A 22,512-nucleotide genomic window follows, 5' to 3' on the forward strand; every position below is an offset into this window, starting at 1 on the left:
TCTACATACTAAAACCTATATACTTAAAGAAGCTAAGCAAGAAGCAGGACCCAGGGTAAGATAATCAGTCCTCATCTAGAAAGACAAATGGGATAGACATTGGAAGTAGGAGAAAAAAAGAAACACGACAGGAGCCTACCATAAAGGGTCTCTGAAAGACTCTATTTTTTCTAGCAGAGAAAATAAATTTCTGATAGGAGGATTGTTATATAAATATTTCTAATTTATGTAAAACACATTTGCACATTTAAAATTATATTAAATAAAAATATTTTCAGGAAAAAGGTTAAATCTAGTGAGAGAGAATACAAATTAGACTACACATATAATTGTCATTGTATAAAAAGAAATATAATAAATACAAATGAATAAGTACCATCAAATACCATTGATGAAAATCAATACATGTTATTCTAAAGGTGAAGAAAAATCTAGTCTAAGAATAAAAAGAAAACAGAGAAATCAATTTGTCACTTGGATTGTTTATGAACATTATTTTGAAATTACATAAAGACAATGATATTTAGAGAAGGTTCTGATAAGAGAATTTAAACAGATATAAATTACACTGGTAGATTATGTTTTGTCCTCTTCTAACTCGCTTTGAAGAGTGAAAACATGGTAACATGTAAGAAAAGCTTAAACAGGTATTTTAGGATGAACTCTTAGGAGAAACTTAAGAGTTCTTAGGAGAAACTCATTATCTCTTGAGAATGAGCTACTGCTTTCATGAGATTGCACTGCTTACCCTGTGAATTGGTTTAAATTGTCTGCCCACTTGATATGATCTAGAATCTCCAAAAGATAAACCTCACCAGATGCCTATGGGATGAGCCTCAATTAGATCAACTGAGATGGAAAAACTTCTGAAATAGTCTAAGTGTAGCACTTTAGCAATGGTTGGCTTCATTACATGGGTTGAGGTTCTAGATATACTAAAGCTCGAAAACAGGCTGAGCATGCTTTTCCCCCAACCTCCTCTTGGCCATGATGCATTAGCTCCCTTCAAACTGTGAACCAGAATTTACTGTCCTCACATTAAGTTGCTCTTATTAGTTATTTTGTCACATCAGTGAAACAAGGAACTAATAGAATATCCAAGGGCTTTGTAATAAAGCAAGTCATGTAAACAAATTTTCAGTTTCTATTTGTCCATTTTTCCTTCTCCTCCTCAGCCATCTTGTTCCTCTTGGCAAGCTCTATGATAAGCTCCAAGATAGGGAGGGACTCTATTCCTGTACCAACAGTAGATTTCCATCAGTGAATATGTATAAGAATATAAAAGCATGAAGACAGAAACTATGTAATATTAATCATACTAAAATGTATTCAGAAAGTTAGACAATGATTCTAATCCATAACACTGGATAAATGAATCTTGTGCTTTAAAAGCTTAACTATTTATTAAATGGTTTGGTAACCATGACAAAGAACCTCACATACACAGATTTCCTATCTATGCATTCATTCTTAGGACTTATTAGCCCATTATCATAAAAGTATCTTCATTAATTAGTTACAAGAGTAGGAGGAAAACATGTGCAGAGCAGTAGAAAATTAGCTTAAATATTTTAATAAACAAAGTAAAATTAATATTGGCAAAGATTTTAATGAGAATTATTAAAATAGTCATAATGAGCATCCAAGATAACAGCACCAGGAGGACACTGTTTCTGACCAGCAGCACAGCAGGGACAGAGAGTGACCAACACACAGAACTCTTGGCCTTAACACACCAAAATTGTGCTTGCCAGCTGAGAGGAAAGCCCATGTTGTGGGAATCAATTTGGTTCAGTTCACCCAGCTAAACTCCTGGAAGAATACCCAGTCCCAGCTGGCACTTGGTCACCAGCCCAGAGGCGCATGCCTGCATGCCTGAACTGTGGGCCCCACAACACCTGAGACTGGGATTTCCAGTCTGGAGAAAACCCCACGGTGAAGGAAGCGATCAGGAACCAACCCCAGGACACTCAGACAACCCTTGCAAAAGGTACTGGGGTCCAGCTGATAATCAGCTGCCAGCCTAGAGAACTGCTGTGCACCTGACTCATTGTCCCAGACAGAATTCTGTCCCAGACAGAAATGTGGGCCCCAGGGCAACAGAGACTGTCATTTTCTGTCAGAAGGAAAACCGACAGTGTGGGAAAGAGCAGGCCCAAACTCAGGGCACCACAACTCCCATCCACCCACCCCCAACCCAGCCAGGTTCCTCTGGGAGCCCAGTCCATAACAAGGCAGAGTCACTCTGCCTGCACTCTACTTGCCATCCCAGATGAAACTGTGGATGCCAAAACACTGCACACTAGGTCTTTTTGTTGGGAGGAACACACAGTGGTAGATACAACTGGACCGACCTCAGGAAAACCACTTCCAGAAGAGTTTCTGGGTTCCCGCTGGGTTCCCCCTGGGTTCTTTCTGGGTTCTTGCTGAGGTCCTGCTGGGTTCTTGCTGGGTTCCCACAGGCTCCAAGCTCTGGCCTCTGGCTGCCCACATGAGCACTGTACTCAACTGCCATGTTTTACCACTAAGGTACTGGGGCACACAGCTCCAACCTCAGACCTACAGAAGCCTGAGACCATTGGATCAGGCCCCAGATACTGCTCCAAAGTGCAACCAGTTATCTCTAGCTAAACTGAAGAAACCACTGCACTTCCTGGTTCTTCAAGTGGACTATGCTCAGAAAACAAAATAAAGGAGCAAAGGTAGCAGCTCAATATGTTCTAAGCAAGAAACACAGAGAGGCAGCTGTCTCCAGGACTTCTCTTGGAAAGAGGAGAGCCTTCCTGACTACCAAGAACCATAGTTACCACACAGGTCCTTCAACTGGGTTGAATTGTGCCAATTTTGGAAAAGCACCACCAATCCATTGATCACACTCAAAGAGCTGAGGACGCTCCCTTCAGAACCCTACCAAGGGGATTCCCTCCACCCCAGGATTCCAGCAGGTACCAGAAATTAATAGCCCATACCTGAGACACCAAGATGGGTAGAGGCTACTGTTAAAGCACAACCAACAAAAGGCAAAGCAATATGCTATTCCCAGAACCCAATTATCCAGGGACAACCAGCCCTGGACATCCTAACATAAGTAGAATTTAAGAAGATGACTTTACATCAATGCTTAAGAGGAAAATAATGGAGGAAACAAATAAAATGTTTGAAGATTTAGAGGGAGATAAAGTCAAACAGATTACGACCATTAGTAAAGAAATGCAGGAAACTGTAGTAAAACAGCTTGTTGCTTTCAGAAAGAAAATGACTAAATCACTGAAAGAAATAAAAGAAACAGAGGAATGTTCAAACAAACAGGTGAAGGAATTGAAGGAAGATACAGTCAGACAGGTAAAGGAAATAAAAAAATGGTTCAGGATCTGAAAATAGAATTGGAAAAATTAAAGAAAACACAAACAGAGGAAACCATGGTGAGAAAGAACAAAGAAAAGAACACAGGAACTACAGAGGTAACCATAACCAACAGACTACAATAGATGGAAGAAAGAATCTCAGATATGGAAGATACAATGAAATAAATGCATGTAGCCGTTAAAGAAAATACTAAATCCCAAAAATTCCTGACACAAACCATCCATGAAATCCAAGAAAACATGAAAAGACAAAACCTAAGAGTAGACTTAAGGGTGGAGGGGCCAAGATGGCAGCACTGGGAGAATACTGTGTCTGAGAAGTGGGAAAACACTCTCCGTGCAGCGACCAGGAGACTGAACTCTGGGCCCTAAAACTAAAGCGTGTTTCCCAGGTGAGGGGAGGCTCCCACAGCATGGGAATCAGTCAGGTCCACTCTGAGGCGGCCAGCCAGAACCCGGAAGAGATCCCTGGTAACATGGGCTTTGGGTCTCTGTGCTGGAGCTGCACACCTGCACGTACCGATCACTTTCCCAGGCTGATTGGTGGGCACAAAGGGAGTCCCATTCGCAAGAAAACCCCACGGGGAAGCAAAGTTGCGAGGCTGATTATGGGTCACCCAGTCTTTCCCTGGAAGTTCTCGCTGACTGCGGGTACCCGCCTCCATCACAACTGAGCTCCAGCCATGCTCAGAGAGCAGCTGCGAGCCCAGCTCAAAATCCCTACTCCCTCTTCAGAGGAGGCAGGTGGTGTCTAGCAGAATCTGCCACAGACCACATTGTCTGTACCCCAACCTGAGATCGGAGCTGAGAAAACCCAATCCTTTCGGGCACTCCCCCAAACGCTGCCATAACCCTGCTGCAGTGGAGCAGAAGGACAAAGAGGCGCACAGGGGCTTCACCGTGCTGGCCGCTGCTCCTTGCAAATAAACTTCAGCTCAGGATCTGGGACTGTGATCATTCAACACGTCCTGAGACGCTCCCAGTTCCAGCACAATAAGGTCTATCACCATGTCCTATCACTGGCGACCCCCCCCCGACTCCTGGCAGAGAAAACCCGGCTCAGAATCTGGACTGAGAAGTCCCAACCCCTTCTGGCACTCCCCTGAGAACACTGCCATAAGCTTGCCCTAGCGGAGGGGAAGATCAGAGGGGAAGGACAGAGAGGCAGCCTGCCACAGGACACAGTACCCCCCTCTCCAGCTCACCCAGTGGCCCCTGGCAGAGAAACCCAAGCTCTGGATCTGAGGACACTCAACCCTACCTGGTACTCTCTCAGGATCAGCAAACATAGGTTCTACCACCAGGCTGCTTCTGGCAGAGAGTTCTGGGCCCAGGATATTGAGAACACTCAACCTAACTCTTTCCCGAGTTACCCCAGGACAAATCAACATAACCCCTCCTGGCAGAGGGAAAGGACAGAGAGGCAGCACACAGGAGAGGTGGAAATCGTGTCCTGCGGCCACAGTGTCACAGAGTTGACTGTTAGCCTACTCGCACATTTCCCGCAGCAGGACCAAATCAGAGAGTAGAGAGCAAGGGAAACCCCAGTGCATTCCAAGTGGTCCTGCAAGAGAGTGAGTGAGCCTTCTAGGGAGAGTTTGCCCCAGACCCAGGGCCTCTCCACAGAAGCAACCAGATGAGATCCCTGCCACCCAGACCCCTAATGTGGGCATCATAGGGATTCTTGGGATAGCGACCCCAACGTTGAAGCCTCTGCCTTGTGGGTCCACCAGTTTAATCCAGGCAAACAGTCCCTGGATCTCAGACATAATACTTCATAATAGTGGCCTGCAGGCCACTGCAATAGTCACAGAATCCCCACATGTACACTACGCCTGCTAAAAGTGCATGCAAATAGTGCCAGCGTCACATTCCTTACTTAGGCAAAACTGAAACCACAAGGCACACTCCCAAACCAGTGAACCTCTCTCATCTTCCTGAAAAAAACGTCCAGAAAACAGGAAGAGATGATCATTGTCTGAACTACAAACTCGAGGAACAAACAGTGAGGGTTATAAATAACCAGATGGCTAGAGGCAGACTTAAGAACACACCCAACACAAATCAGGACATAATGACCTCACCAGCAACCCCACAAAAAAATGGACACTTCAATTCACTAGATATACAAGAAAACAACCTCAAAACTATGTTTCTCCAGCTATTAGAGCCCATATAGGTGAAATGAACAAAGCCCTCAGAGAAATAGCCAAAGAAATCGAGATGAATCAAGAGGAAACAAATTGAGCTCTCAGAGAAATGACCATGAATATTGAGGCAAACAAAGAAGAAATGAACAAAGCTTTCAAAGAAACGTCCACACAAATGAAGGCAAATGAAGAAGAAATAAACAAACTCTCATAGAAATACAGGCAATTATACCCAAAGAAATAGAGGCACAATCAGTGATGCATAGAGAAGAAATGGAAAAAAAACAATAGAAGCTGTCATTGAAAAGCAGGACTCCACATTCAAACAGATGAAGGAAATGGTGCAAGTCATGAAAACAGAATTAAAATTAAAAAAAAAGAAAATACAAATGGAGAAAAACTAGGAGCTGTAGAACATAGAGAAAAGATCGGGAACTCCAAAGGTAAGCATCACCAACAGAATACAAGAGATGGAAGAAAGAATCTCAGGCGCCGAAGATACACTTCCAGGAATTGACACGTCTCTCAAAGAAAAAATAAAATCAGAAAAGTTCCAAACACAAAACATCCAAGAACTCAAGGACACCATGAAAAGACAAAACCTAAGAATAATAAGAGTAGAAGGAAAAGAAGACATCAGGCTCAAAGGTCCGGAAAATATTTTCAAGAAAATTATAGAAGAAAACTTTCCCAACTTAAAGAAGGAGATGGCCATAAACATACAAGATGCCTACAGAACACCAAGTAGACTAGACCAGAAAAGAAATTCTTCACGTCACATCATAGTCAAAACACTGAACCTACAGAACAAAGAAAAAATTCTAAAAGCAGCATGGAAAAAAGGCCAAGTAACATATGAAGGTAGACCTATCAGAATCACACAAGATTTCTCAACAGAAACTATGAAACTATGAAGGCCAGAAGGGCCTGGACAGAAATCATACTGTCCTTAAGGGACCACAGATTCCAACCCAGACTACTATACCCAGCAAAACTTTCAATCAACATAGACAGAAATTCAGAATATTCCATGACAAAACCAAATTTAAACAATATCTACATAGTAACCCAGCTCTACAGAAGGTACTAGAAGGGAAACTCCAAACCAAAGAAAACAACTACATCTAAGGAAACAGAGGAAATAGATAACTACACACACACAACACACACACACAAAAAAAGAATACAAGCAATGAAACTCAGTGACACCACCAACCCCATATCAAAAGTAAGCAACAATTGTTGGTCACTAGTATCTATCAACATCAACTGACTCAACTCCCCAATAAAAAGACACAGACTAACAGAATAGTTGTGGAAACAGGATCCAACCTTCTGTTGCATCCAAGAAACACACTAACCAAGCAAGTGAAAGACCTGTTTGAGAAAAACTTCAAGTCTCTGAAGAAAGAAATTGAATAAGACATCAGAAGATGGAAAGATCTCCCGTGATCATGGATTGGTAGGATTAACATTGTGAAAATGGCCACCCTGTCAAAAGTAATCAACAGATTCAATGCAATTCCCATCAAAATACCAACTCAATACTTTACAGACCTTGAAAAGAAGATTCTCAGCTTCATACAAAGAAACAAAAAAACAGGAATCTCCAGAACAATCCTGTGCAACAACAGATCATGTGGAGGTATCTCCATCCCTGATCTCAATTTGTACTACAGAGCAATAGTAATAAAAACTGCATGGTATTGTCATAAAAACAGAAAGGAGGATCAAAGGAACTGCACAGAAGACCCAGAAATAAACGCATACACCTATGAATACTTGATTTTTTACAAAGAAGCCAAAACCATTCAATGGAAAAAAGAAAGCATCTTCAACAAATGGTGCTGAACCAAATGGATGTCTACATGCAGAAAAATGACAATAGAACCATATTTATCACCCTGCACAAAACTAAAGCCCAAGTGGATCAAAGACCTCAACATAAAACCAGATACTCTAAATCTCTTAGAAGAAAAAGTGGGGAACAGCCTAGAACTCATTGGCACAGGAGACAACTTCATAAACACCAACAGCACAGGCTCTAAGAGCAACAATCAGTAAATGGGACCTCATGAAACAAAAAAGCTTCTGTAAAGCAAAGGACACCGTCATCAAAACAAAATGACTGCCTACAGATTGGGAAGGAATATTCACTATCCCATTATCTGACAGAGGACTAATATCCAGTATATACAAAGAACTAAAGAAGCTGAAAAGCAGCAAACCAATTAATCCAATTAAAAAATGGGGAACAGAGCGCAACAGAGAATTCTTGACAGAGGAATATCGAATGGCAGAGAAACACTTAAAGAAATGCTCAACCTCATTAGCCATCAGAGAAATGCAAATCAAAACGACCCTGAGATTTCACCTTACACCCATCAGAATGGCCAAGATGAAAAACTCAAGTGACAACACATGATGGAGAGGTTGTGGAGAAAGGGGAACCCTCCTCCACTGCTGGTGGGAATGTAAACTGGTACAACCACTCTGGAAAACTATCTGGCGCTTTCTCAGACAATTAGGAATAGCGCTTCCTCAAGACCCAGCTATACCACTGCTAGGTATATACCCAAACTTTGCTCAAGTACACAAAAGGGATATTGTTCAACCATGTCTATAGCAGCTTTATTTGTAATAGGCAGAACCTGGAAACAACCCAGATGTCCATCAATAGAGGATTGGGTACAGAAGTTGTGGTATTTTTACACAATGGAATACTACTCAGCAATCAAAAAGGAGGAAATCATGAAATTTGCAGGCAAATGGTGGGATCTAGAAAAGATCATTCTGAGTGAAATATCCCAGAAGGAGAAAGTCAAACATGGTATATATTCACTTATATAGACCTATAAGATATGATAAACAGAATGAATTCTATACACCTAAAAAAGATAATCAAGAGAGTGGATATGGGGTAAGATGATCAATCCTCACTTAGAAAGACAGATGGGATGTGCATTGAATGTCTGATAGGAGTCTACTGAGGGCATGTGAAAGACTCTAACAAGCAGTGTTTTCAAAGCAGATACAAAGACTCATGACCAAACTTTCGGCAGAGTAGAGGGAATCATATGAAAAAAGGGGAGTTAGTATGATGGGAAAGGATAGGAGCTCCACAAGGACAAAATATATCTGGGCACAGGGTCTTTTCTGAGACTGATATTTAATGAAGGACCATGTATAGATATAACCTAGAACCTCTACTCAGATGTACCCTGTGTTAGCTCAGTAACCAAGTAGTTTCCCATAGTGAGGGAAAAAAGGACTATTTCTAACAGGAACTCAATGACTGGCTCTTTGACCTCCCCACCCCCCAAGGGAGAAGCAGTCCTGTTAGGGCACAGAGGAGGGCTTTGCAGCCAGTCCTGAAGATACCTGTTAAAACATGATCAGATGAATGGGGATGAGGTCCCCCTATCAGTGGACTTGGAAAGGGGCATGGTGGAGATGAGGGAAGGAGGCTGGGATTGGGAGGGAATGAGGGAGCAGGATACGGCTGGGATACAGGGTTAATAAAATGTAACTGATAAGAAAAAAATAAAATTAAAAAAAAAAACTGAGTAATAGGAATAGAGAAAAAAGAAGATTCCTGTCTACAATGCCCAGAAAATATTTTCAAAAAATAATAGAAGAAAATCTCCCAACTTAAAAAAGAGGCCTATAAATAAATATACAACAGACCTACAGAACACCTAATAAATTAAACCAGAAAAAAAAATCCTCCTGCCACATAATATTCAAAACAGAACAAAGAAAAAATACTAAAAGCAGCAAAGGAAAAAGGCCAAGTATCAAGTAACACATAATGGCAAACTATCAGAATCACATCTGACTACTCAACAGAAGCTATGAAAGCCAGAAGGGCCTGGATGGCTATAGTACAAACCCTAAGAGAACATAGATATCAGCCCAGGCTACTTTACACAGCAAAACTCTCAATCATCATAGATGGAGGAAACAAGATATTCAACGACAAAAACAAATTTAAACAATACCTAGACACAAATACAGCATTACAGAAAACATTAGAAGGAAAAATACAGCCAAAGAAAAATAACAACATTAGGAAAACACAGGAAATAAATAACCTCAGTGCAGCAAAACTAAAAGTAGCTAAGCACACAAACCACAACCAGCAGCAAAATCAAAGGATCTAACAGCTACTAGTTATTAATCTCTCTTAACATCAATGAACTCACAAACTAAAAGAGAATGGATGTGCAAGCAAGACCCAAAAATTTGATGCATACAAGAAACACACTTAAGCCACAAAGATAGATATTAACTGAGAATAAAGGGTTAGAAGATGGTTTTCCAAGCAAATGGACCCAAGAAGCAAGCTGCAGTTGTCATTCCAGTATCTAATAAAATAGATATTCAACCAAAATTAAACATAAGAGACCGGGAAAGTTACTTAATACTCATCAAAAAAAAAAAAATCGACCAAGAAGACATCACAATTCTGAACATTTATGCTCCAAATAGGAGAGCACCCACAATAGTAAAAGAAAGATTAATAACACTGAAACCACACATAGATCCACACACATTAATAGTGGGAGACTTCAACACTCCACTCTCAACAAAGGACAGGTGAACAAACCGAAATTAAACAAAGAAACGATGACTCAAATAGATGCCATGAATCAAATGGACCTATCATCTACAGAGCTTTTCACCCTATCACAAAAAGAATTACCTCCTCAGCACCTCATGGAACCTTCTCCAAAATAGACCATATAATTGGGCACAAAGAAAACCTCAACAGATACAGGAAGATTGAAATAATCCCTTGTCTCCTATCAGACTACCATGAACTAAAGCTGGATCTCACCAACAACAGAAATAGCAAAAAGCCTACACACACATGGAAACTGAACAACTCGCTACTCAATGACAGCTGGGTCAGGGAAGAAACAAAGAAAAATAAAAGTCTTCCTGGAATGTAATGAAAATGAAGATATAACATACCCAAACTTATAGGATATGATGAAAACAGTACTAAGAGGAAAGGTCATAGCACTAAGTGCCTTCAAGAAGAAATTTGAAGCATCCCATAGAAGCAACTTAATGGCTCACCTGAAAGTTCTAGGAACAAAGAAACAGACACACCCAAGAGGAGTAGACAGCTGATAATAATCAAACTCAACCAAGGAAATCAATAAACTACAAACAAAGAGAACAATTCAAACAATCAAGGAAACCAAGAGCTATTTCCTTGAGAAAATCAACAAGATAGACAAACCTTTACATAAACTAACAAAAGGACAGAGAGACACTATCCAAATCAACAAAATCTGAAATGAAAAGGGGACATATCAACGGACATGGAAGAAATCCAAACAATCACTAGGTCTTTCTTCAAAAGCCTATATCCCACAAAGTGAAAAAATCTCAATTAAATGGACAATTTTCTTGAGTGATTCCACTTACAAAAGATGAATCAAGTTCACATAAATAAACTAAATAATCATACATCCCCTAAGGAAATAGAACTTTTCATCAAAAGTCTCCCATGCAAAACGAAAGCCCAAGGCCAGATGGTTTCAGCACAGAATTTTACCAGACCTTTGAAGAAGAGCTAACACCAATACTCTTCAAAGTAATCCACAAAAGAGAATCAGAAAAAATGTTACCATCTCATTCTTTGAAGCCATAGTCACCTTGAAATTTAAACCTTAAAAAAACTGGAGAGAGAAAGAGAATTTTAGGCCAGTTTCTCTTGTGAACACTGATACAAAAAATACTCAACAAAATCCTTGCAGACTGAATCTAAGAACACATCAAAGATATCATCAATTATGACCAAGTAAGCTTCATCTCAGGCATGCAGGGATGATTCAATAAATGGAAATCCATCAATGTAATCTACCATATAAAAAACGAAAGAAAAAAAAAAAAACACAAGATCATCTCCTTCAATACTGAAAAAGCATTTGATAAATCTAACACCCATTTCTGTTTAAAGTCTGGAGAGATCAGGGATACAAGACACTTACCTAAACACAGTAAAGACAATATACAGCAAGCTTATAACAAATATAAAACTAAATGGAGAGTAACTTAAATCATTCCAACTGAAATCAGGGACAACAGAGAGCTGCCCTCTCTCTTCATATTTCTTCAACATAGTTCGTGAAATCCTTGCTAGAGCAATAAGATAATTAAAAGAGATTAAGGGGATTCAATACAGAAAGGAAGAAGTCAAAGTATCATTCTTTGCAGATGATATGAAAGTATACATGAGTGTCCCCAGAGATTCTACCAGGGAACTCCTACAGCTGATAAACACATTCAGCAAAGTGTTTGGATACAAAATTAACTCGAAATAAAAGTACAGCAACCCTCCTGCATACATACGACAAATGGACTGAGAAAGAAATTAGGGAAGCAACGCCTTTCACAATAGCCACAAATAACAAAAAGTACCTTTGTGTAACTCCAACCAATCGAGTCAAAGACTTGTATGAAAAACACTTCAAGTCTTTAGGAAAAAAACAGAAGAAGTTATTAGAAGATGGAAAGATCTCCCATGCTCATGGGTTGGCAGGATAAACAGTAAAAATGACCATCTTACCAAAAGCAATCTACACATTCAATGAAATTCCCTTCAAAATAACAACAGAATTCTTTACAAAACTTAAAAGGAAAATTCTCAACTTCATAAAGAATAGGAAAAAACAAAAACAAAAAACAAACAAACAAACAAACAAACAAAACAAACAAAAAAACAGAATAGCTAGAATAATCCTCTGCTCTGCAACAAAAGATCTTCTGGAGATATCTTCATCCCTGATTTCAAGCTGTCCTATAGAACAACAGCAATAAAACCTGCATAGTGCAGGCTGTGAAACAGACTGGTGAATCAATGGAATTGAATAGAGGATTCACAAATAAATCCACACAACTCTGAACACCTGATTTTAGATACCAAAATCATACAATGGCAAAAAAAGATAGCATAATCAACAAATAGTGCTGGTCTAACAGGATATCTACATGTAAAAAAATGGAAATGCATCCATTAACAGTATTAGAATTTTTGTTATTGAAAGTATACCCAGATGATTATCTTCAATGATTTAGAAAAGTGTAAAGTTTGACTTATCTGAATATTCAGCAAAATTGAGTTAAAAAACAAATATAAGACATTAAAAGCTCAAAAATATTTACAAATCCTACAAGCTAATGTACTTATTTTATAGAATTTGAATAAGTTGGGATAATTTTAAATTTGAGAAAAAAAACAAATGGAAAGTAGAACATCAAAAATAAAGCTCATAGACTTCCGAAAAATTTTATGAAGAAAGTTAAATTTAGTACATAATTCATAGGATAAAATACCTTCAGCTGGCTTAGAAATGCATCTGACTTAACTTTTTATATCTGTAGTTGGTTGTAAAAATAATTTTCTGTGAAGATATGTTTAATTCATACTGTGATTATTAATTTTAATATCACAAATTTTAAAATGTTTTAAAATTGTTGCACAGTTTATTATAGAAGAATATGTATAACTTATACAAAAAAATTCCTGGTAAATCTCAAATAATTATAACAGTCTTTATTATCATTACTAGCTGCTACATAAAGATAATATAGTACAAATTTACCATTAAAATTGTCATGAGAAGCTGGCATACAAAAGGAAAGAATCATCTTTCAAATGTCGTAAGCAGACCATAATGGAAATTTTAGTAGCTTAGTGTTTACAACTGTGCAGATTAAAATCTCTGACAATATCAGGACAATTAGCCCCAATGTCTACACCTCCAACTCCCAAAATAATCATTTAGAAAGATCCTTTCTCTAAATAAACTGAATGCAGAACTTTCCATCCATTCATGGAAACAGAAAACAGTGATGTTTGGCATTGGCTAGTGATCACACTAACATACAGTTCTGAGAACCCAAACCAGACTTTCTCTAGGTAACTCCATATACTCACATTTTATTCTAGAGTGTATAGGCTCGAGTATCTATTTTAACTAATATTTTTATATGAAATAAATCAAGAAGAAATGGGATTTAATTTTGTTCTGTATTTATTTTATCTTACTTGTATTTCCTAAAGTTTTCCCTATTTGTTCCAGTTTTTGCTCTAGTCCTTTACTGTTGGCATGCAGTGATACCATGATATATTGTTAAAAATGTTAGGCTGAAAGAACAACTGGAATCTTTTGGTTTGGGAATAGATAGCTTTTCCTCAACATTTGTATCTGATTTGTTTTTGACAGTGTATCCCTTAGGTAACCCAAACTGGTCTCATACTTAGTGTATACTCCCAGCTACCTTTGCTCTTAGAATTCGGGTTGCCTTGGCCTCCAGAATACCTGAGTTTATAAGCAGGTGCCACCACAATGAGCCAGGAATTTTTTGTGTGTAGCATTGTACTATGTAGTTTACATTTTCTCTGTCAATCAAATACAATTTTCTTTCTCTGTGCCACATTATAATGAACTTAAATATTTAATGGAATAAAGGGGTATTTAGAATAATGCATATTTAAGATTATTTCCTAATTCAAGTCAATTTTTTAATTTTATCCTATAATACTTTCCCACCACTTTAAGATGATTATATTCTATTCAGTGAACAGGACATTTTACATCTCAAAATGAAGTCATGTTTGCTCATTGCCACTCTAAATGTTATCATGGTTCATCACAGTACAACAAATGGATTTTAAGGAGATTTTCAAAAGGGAGACACTACAGAGAATACAAAAAATTTGAAATGAGGACAATCAGAATGACACACTGTAAGAAACACTCTTCCTGTGTCTGGATTAGGAGATGTAAGAGGGCTACAAAACAAGACATATAAATGGTCACCATATACTGAAAAGGCAGGAAATCAGAATGTTTCTCTCCCCAGAAGGAACTGAAACTTGATGCCAGATTGATTTTAACTTATCAAAACTATTTGGATCTCGAGCACATAGAAAACAGTTTTTTAGCAATGACGATAATGTGTTATGACAACAATAAAGTCTAACACAAGCATGTTTTGTATGCTATGTAAGTGTATACATATGTAAACATATAAAGCAAGTAGGGTCAAAATTGGATATCATCTTCAAATGCTTCTCTAATTTATTTTTTGAGACAGGGTCTCAGTCACCCATGGTATGAGTCAGTGTTCTCTAGAGAAAAAAAAAACTTATAGGATAAGTATATGTGTGTGTGTGTGTGTTTATTTGTGTGTGTTTGTATATATGTATGTGTATAAAAGAGAGAGGGGGAGAGAGAGAGAGAGAGTAGTGGGAAATTAACCAGAGTGAAAAAGAGATCCCTTTGCAACTCAGAAAGCCAAGTCCCAGTTGCCAAAGAAGAAAATGGAAATGAAAAGGTCTCCACGGGCTTTTGGGATCTGCACCAGTGTGAACAGCTGTGAAGGCCCAGTTGGTGAAAAGAAGGAGCCTGGAGGCAAGGCAGTGTGGCAGGTGTATAACACAGACCCAGTTCCCGAATATGAAAAGAGAAAGGAAAAGCTCTGGGCAGGCGTTTGGGATTTTCACCAGGTGTGTTAGCTTCAGCACTAATGAATATTGTCTTCATTTCTCCCCTTTGTATACATGGATGTTCACGAATAAACATTTGTGTGTATATACATATGATTGGAAAGAGAGAGTCATTCATAGGCATAGCCATAGAGAGTTGATAGCATCTGTGTGAGTGTGCATGTGTGTGCAAGGGTGTGTGTATGTGTGTATGTGTGTGTGTGTGAGAGAGAGAGAGAAAGAGACAGAGACAGAGAGAGAGACAGAGAGAAAGAGTGTGTTTGGGACAGAGAGAGACAGAGAAAGACAGAGAGAGCGCAGTAGGACAGAGTCGCCTATGCATGGAGATGGAGCCACGCAAGCTCTACAAACCCCTGAAGAAACTCGCCTCCATGCCCAGCCTATCTGAACGTCTGGCAGAGATAGGCTTCAGGCAGACCATCAAGATCTTGAGGAAACAGCAGCTGCTAGTACCCTTCACCAGGGACTTGGCGGCCAAATGGGGGGACAGTTCCCCGCTGGGTCCCAGGTCTGAGCGGGACCCACTCTCCCCTGACTCTGCCTTGGTGCTGAGCGAGAAGGCAGAGCAAGGAAGAACATCTCCGGCAGAGGAGACCCAAGCATCCACGTCTAGAGGAGCCCAAGACAAGCGGGCAGAGGCCTTGCAGCTGAGCAGCAGCAGGCCAGGCCCGAGCAGGAAGGGAAGCACATGCAAGACGCCAGAGGCAAGTGACTCTTGCAGTGAAAGCCTGGACCCAGCAGCCAAGAAGATCCGAAGGTGCAGACAGGACGCCCTCCGCGGGTCCCAGGAGCATGGCCCTGCCTGCTCTTTGGGGGCTTGCCCCAACTCTGACCACGCCCGCTACCCCCTGGGTGTCCCGGAGCTCTCTTGGGGCCAGACTGACCGAGAAGTGCAGCTGGCGCCTGTCAGGGTGGATTCCAAGACGCCTGTCTACTCAGGTGCCAGGAAGCCCGTTCTCCAGCAGGAATGGCCAGAAGGGCTCCTCCTTTCCCAAGATCTCGTGGGCATGTGGGAGGCTCACTGCCACGCCAAGGAGGCCATTGCAGCCCATGCAGCTGATGCCACCGAACAACCTGCTCTCCAAGGAATCTCCCAAGCCAAGGAGGCCTTTGAAGCCGCCACAGCCCAAGCAGCCCAAGAAGCGGAACATGGGCACGCAGGCGACGAGACTGAGACCCACAGCCAGACTGAGACCAAGACACAGCAGCAGATGGAGGAGGCAGACCAGGAGCTGAGGCTGCAAGCCGTCACAGCCCGCATCCGGAGCAGACAGGCCAAGAAGCTGCAAGGGCGCCGACAAACCAAGATGGTCACCTTCTTCACCCAGGCCAGGAGCCCAGGCCAGCCAGAGGTGCCCGGACCCCCGGCTCGGGGGCCCTCCTCCGAAGCGCACCTCCTCCCGCAGGCCTCTGGCCACGGCCCGTCCCGGCGGGCTCTCTGCACCAAGACCCAGGCTAAGAAGAGACCCGCCCCCCTCATGGCCAAGGCTCTCCGGGATTATCACAACCGGTTCTCTCACAGGTGAACCCCAGAAGGACACTCTCTGCTCAGGCATGTCTTGGGACACCCCGGCGGCACTGGACACACCCACTCTTCTCTCACGGAAAACCCAGGCTTTCCAGAGCTTGCACCTGGGATCCCGCTTGGAGCTCTGGAGACAATCTCTGGAGGCCTCTCGGCCTGATCTCCACACCCTTTGGGCGGGTTCCACCCACCCGTGAGAGCCTAGGCTGCAGCCATCTTCCCAGAGCAGGCACTCCGTCCTGCATCGGCCTACCAGACATCCACTACCCAAAGACTCTGGCCAAGGCTCAAGGTCTAGGCTTCAGGAAGAAAGACCAGCACCCACACCTCAACTCACACCTACGCCTTCACCTGCCCAACGGACTCACTGTCAGACACGCCCACCCACTGATGCACACCTGCGTGATTTGGAAGGGAAGGATGGATTTCCTGGAATTCTCACCCCCTCTTCTGGAGGGCTGTGCGGAAGCAATCATTGCCACTTCTCCAGTGCTTGGACAGATCTTCTTTCCAGAGTTAGTTTTCCACGCCTTAGGTACACAACTGCCCGAGGGAGAACTGCTTAGGGTAAGTGTCAGGTGTGTTAGCTTCAGCACTAATGAATATTGTGTGCATTTCTCTCCTTTGTATACATAGATGTTCACGAATAAACATTTCTGTGTATATACATATGATTGGAAAGAGAGAGTCATTCATAGGCATAGTTATAGAGAGTTGATAGCCACTGTGTGAGTGTGCATGTGTGTGCAAGGGTGTGTATGTGTGTGTGTGTGTGTGTGTGTGTGTGTGTGTGAGTGTGTGTGTGTTTGAGACAAACAGAGAGAGAGAGACAGAGACAGAGACAGAGACAGAGACAGAGAGTGCGCAGAGGGAAATTAACCAGATTGAAAAAGGGATCCTTTGGAACCCAGAAAGCTAAGACCCAGTTGCCCAGGATCAGAAGAGAAATGGAAAGCTGTGGGCCGGCTTTTGGGAACTGCACCAGTGTGAACACCTGTGAAAGCCTAGTTGGTTGAAAGATGGGCCCAGGCCGTCAAGGCGGTGTGGCAGGTGTGCAAGACAGGATTTCCAGGCTCCGAGCAGAAATCCACTTTCTCGACAGGCTCAACTTGCTGGGGTGAAAGGGATGTGTCTCCCACCCACCCTCCATGCACTGTGCGAAATTGGAGCCCAGAGCAGATTCTCGGCTTATTTATTGATTTATTTGTTTGTTTGTTTGTTTATTTACTTATTGATTGATTGATTGACTCGATTTTACTTCCCTCTGCTTTTGTGTGAGCATGTGCAGTCTCTGGCAGGCTCCCGAAGCTGGCGTCCTACAGCGGGGAGCAGACTATCCCGAGAGCCCCAGCAAAGACCTTGAGGAAGCCCCCATTTGCCAGAGCTCGCCTGGAAGCAAGGCAGGGCTGTGAACCCCCGGGATTTGGCCAGAGTGGGCTCTGGCGTCAGAGATCATGTTTTCTGAGCTGTGGATGGGGCGTGGCACAGGGAAGCAGAAGTCAGAAGGGGCGGGCCCAGAACCAGCAGCCTCGGCCGCTGACTGGGCAGATTTGAGCCAAGGCGTGGTCCAGCCCCTGTATATATATCTAGGGTAGGGATGCGCCCCTCCACAGTGAGGCAAAGAGAGGCAGCAGCTGGAAAACTCCCAGCAGCCTAGCCCAGAATCTGCTGCAGAGACACAGGTAGCCACCACGAGAGGAAGAGGAAAAGAGCAGTCCGACGTACTGTCTGCCCGGTGGGGCCCAGTCCTGTTCTCAGCCATGGACATGGAGGCTGGCTCTTCCCAGGCAGCCCTGCAGAAGCTGTGTGATCGCCTGTGCACGGAGACAGAGCCACGCAAGCTCTACAAGGCCCTGAAGAAACTCGCCGCCGTGCCCAGCCTGTCTGAACGTCTGGCAGAGATAGGCTTCAGGCAGACCATCAAGATCTTGAGGAAACAGCAGCTGCTAGTGCCTTTCGCCAGGGACTTGGCGGCCAAATGGGGGGACAGTTCACGGCTGGGTCCCAGGTCTGAGCGGGACCCACTCTCCCCTGACTCTGCCTTGGTGCTGAGCGAGAAGGCAGAGCAAGGAAGAACATCTCCGGCAGAGGAGACCCAAGCATCCACGTCCAGAGGAGCCCAAGACAAGCGGGCAGAGGCCTTGCAGCTGAGCAGCAGCAGGCCAGTCCCGAGCAGGAAGCGAAGCACATGCCAGACGCCAGAGGCAAGTGACGCTTGCCGTGAAAGCCTGGAGCCAGCAGCCAAGAAGATCCGAAGGTGCAGACAGGACGCTCTCCGCGGGTCCCAGGAGCATGGCCGCGCCTGCTCTTTGGGGGCTTGCCCCAACTCTGACCACGCCCGCTACCCCCTGGGTGTCCCGGAGCTCTCTTGGGGCCAGACTGACCGAGAAGTGCAGCTGGCGCCTGTCAGGGTGGATTCCAAGACGCCTGTCTACTCAGGTGCCAGGAAGCCCGTTCTCCAGCAGGAATGGCCAGAAGGGCTCCTCCTTTCCCAAGATCTCGTGGGCATGTGGGAGGCTCACTGCCACGCCAAGGAGGCCATTGCAGCCCATGCAGCTGATGCCACCGAACAACCTGCTCTCCAAGGAATCTCCCAAGCCAAGGAGGCCTTTGAAGCCGCCACAGCCCAAGCAGCCCAAGAAGCGGAACATGGGCACGCAGGCGACGAGACTGAGACCCACAGCCAGACTGAGACCAAGACACAGCAGCAGATGGAGGAGGCAGACCAGGAGCTGAGGCTGCAAGCCGTCACAGCCCGCATCCGGAGCAGACAGGCCAAGAAGCTGCAAGGGCGCCGACAAACCAAGATGGTCACCTTCTTCACCCAGGCCAGGAGCCCAGGCCAGCCAGAGGTGCCCGGACCCCCGGCTCGGGGGCCCTCCTCCGAAGCGCACCTCCTCCCGCAGGCCTCTGGCCACGGCCCGTCCCGGCGGGCTCTCTGCACCAAGACCCAGGCTAAGAAGAGACCCGCCCCCCTCATGGCCAAGGCTCTCCGGGATTATCACAACCGGTTCTCTCACAGGTGAACCCCAGAAGGACACTCTCTGCTCAGGCATGTCTTGGGACACCCCGGCGGCACTGGACACACCCACTCTTCTCTCACGGAAAACCCAGGCTTTCCAGAGCTTGCACCTGGGATCCCGCTTGGAGCTCTGGAGACAATCTCTGGAGGCCTCTCGGCCTGATCTCCACACCCTTTGGGCGGGTTCCACCCACCCGTGAGAGCCTAGGCTGCAGCCATCTTCCCAGAGCAGGCACTCCGTCCTGCATCGGCCTACCAGACATCCACTACCCAAAGACTCTGGCCAAGGCTCAAGGTCTAGGCTTCAGGAAGAAAGACCAGCACCCACACCTCAACTCACACCTACGCCTTCACCTGCCCAACGGACTCACTGTCAGACACGCCCACCCACTGATGCACACCTGCGTGATTTGGAAGGGAAGGATGGATTTCCTGGAATTCTCACCCCCTCTTCTGGAGGGCTGTGCGGAAGCAATCATTGCCACTTCTCCAGTGCTTGGACAGATCTTCTTTCCAGAGTTAGTTTTCCACGCCTTAGGTACACAACTGCCCGAGGGAGAACTGCTTAGGGTAAGTGTCAGGTGTGTTAGCTTCAGCACTAATGAATATTGTGTGCATTTCTCTCCTTTGTATACATAGATGTTCACGAATAAACATTTCTGTGTATATACATATGATTGGAAAGAGAGAGTCATTCATAGGCATAGTTATAGAGAGTTGATAGCCACTGTGTGAGTGTGCATGTGTGTGCAAGGGTGTGTATGTGTGTGTGTGTGTGTGTGTGTGTGTGTGTGAGTGTGTGTGTGTTTGAGACAAACAGAGAGAGAGAGACAGAGACAGAGACAGAGACAGAGACAGAGAGTGCGCAGAGGGAAATTAACCAGATTGAAAAAGGGATCCTTTGGAACCCAGAAAGCTAAGACCCAGTTGCCCAGGATCAGAAGAGAAATGGAAAGCTGTGGGCCAGCTTTTGGGAACTGCACCAGTGTGAACACCTGTGAAAGCCTAGTTGGTTGAAAGATGGGCCCAGGCCGTCAAGGCGGTGTGGCAGGTGTGCAAGACAGGATTTCCAGGCTCCGAGCAGAAATCCACTTTCTCGACAGGCTCAACTTGCTGGGGTGAAAGGGATGTGTCTCCCACCCACCCTCCATGCACTGTGCGAAATTGGAGCCCAGAGCAGATTCTCGGCTTATTTATTGATTTATTTGTTTGTTTGTTTGTTTATTTACTTATTGATTGATTGATTGACTCGATTTTACTTCCCTCTGCTTTTGTGTGAGCATGTGCAGTCTCTGGCAGGCTCCCGAAGCTGGCGTCCTACAGCGGGGAGCAGACTATCCCGAGAGCCCCAGCAAAGACCTTGAGGAAGCCCCCATTTGCCAGAGCTCGCCTGGAAGCAAGGCAGGGCTGTGAACCCCCGGGATTTGGCCAGAGTGGGCTCTGGCGTCAGAGATCATGTTTTCTGAGCTGTGGATGGGGCGTGGCACAGGGAAGCAGAAGTCAGAAGGGGCGGGCCCAGAACCAGCAGCCTCGGCCGCTGACTGGGCAGATTTGAGCCAAGGCGTGGTCCAGCCCCTGTATATATATCTAGGGTAGGGATGCGCCCCTCCACAGTGAGGCAAAGAGAGGCAGCAGCTGGAAAACTCCCAGCAGCCTAGCCCAGAATCTGCTGCAGAGACACAGGTAGCCACCACGAGAGGAAGAGGAAAAGAGCAGTCCGACGTACTGTCTGCCCGGTGGGGCCCAGTCCTGTTCTCAGCCATGGACATGGAGGCTGGCTCTTCCCAGGCAGCCCTGCAGAAGCTGTGTGATCGCCTGTGCACGGAGACAGAGCCACGCAAGCTCTACAAGGCCCTGAAGAAACTCGCCGCCGTGCCCAGCCTGTCTGAACGTCTGGCAGAGATAGGCTTCAGGCAGACCATCAAGATCTTGAGGAAACAGCAGCTGCTAGTGCCTTTCGCCAGGGACTTGGCGGCCAAATGGGGGGACAGTTCACGGCTGGGTCCCAGGTCTGAGCGGGACCCACTCTCCCCTGACTCTGCCTTGGTGCTGAGCGAGAAGGCAGAGCAAGGAAGAACATCTCCGGCAGAGGAGACCCAAGCATCCACGTCCAGAGGAGCCCAAGACAAGCGGGCAGAGGCCTTGCAGCTGAGCAGCAGCAGGCCAGTCCCGAGCAGGAAGCGAAGCACATGCCAGACGCCAGAGGCAAGTGACGCTTGCCGTGAAAGCCTGGAGCCAGCAGCCAAGAAGATCCGAAGGTGCAGACAGGACGCTCTCCGCGGGTCCCAGGAGCATGGCCGCGCCTGCTCTTTGGGGGCTTGCCCCAACTCTGACCACGCCCGCTACCCCCTGGGTGTCCCGGAGCTCTCTTGGGGCCAGACTGACCGAGAAGTGCAGCTGGCGCCTGTCAGGGTGGATTCCAAGACGCCTGTCTACTCAGGTGCCAGGAAGCCCGTTCTCCAGCAGGAATGGCCAGAAGGGCTCCTCCTTTCCCAAGATCTCGTGGGCATGTGGGAGGCTCACTGCCACGCCAAGGAGGCCATTGCAGCCCATGCAGCTGATGCCACCGAACAACCTGCTCTCCAAGGAATCTCCCAAGCCAAGGAGGCCTTTGAAGCCGCCACAGCCCAAGCAGCCCAAGAAGCGGAACATGGGCACGCAGGCGACGAGACTGAGACCCACAGCCAGACTGAGACCAAGACACAGCAGCAGATGGAGGAGGCAGACCAGGAGCTGAGGCTGCAAGCCGTCACAGCCCGCATCCGGAGCAGACAGGCCAAGAAGCTGCAAGGGCGCCGACAAACCAAGATGGTCACCTTCTTCACCCAGGCCAGGAGCCCAGGCCAGCCAGAGGTGCCCGGACCCCCGGCTCGGGGGCCCTCCTCCGAAGCGCACCTCCTCCCGCAGGCCTCTGGCCACGG

This window comes from Meriones unguiculatus, chromosome 5, assembly GCF_030254825.1.
Source record: "Meriones unguiculatus strain TT.TT164.6M chromosome 5, Bangor_MerUng_6.1, whole genome shotgun sequence".
NCBI classification, from domain to species: Eukaryota; Metazoa; Chordata; class Mammalia; order Rodentia; family Muridae; genus Meriones; species Meriones unguiculatus.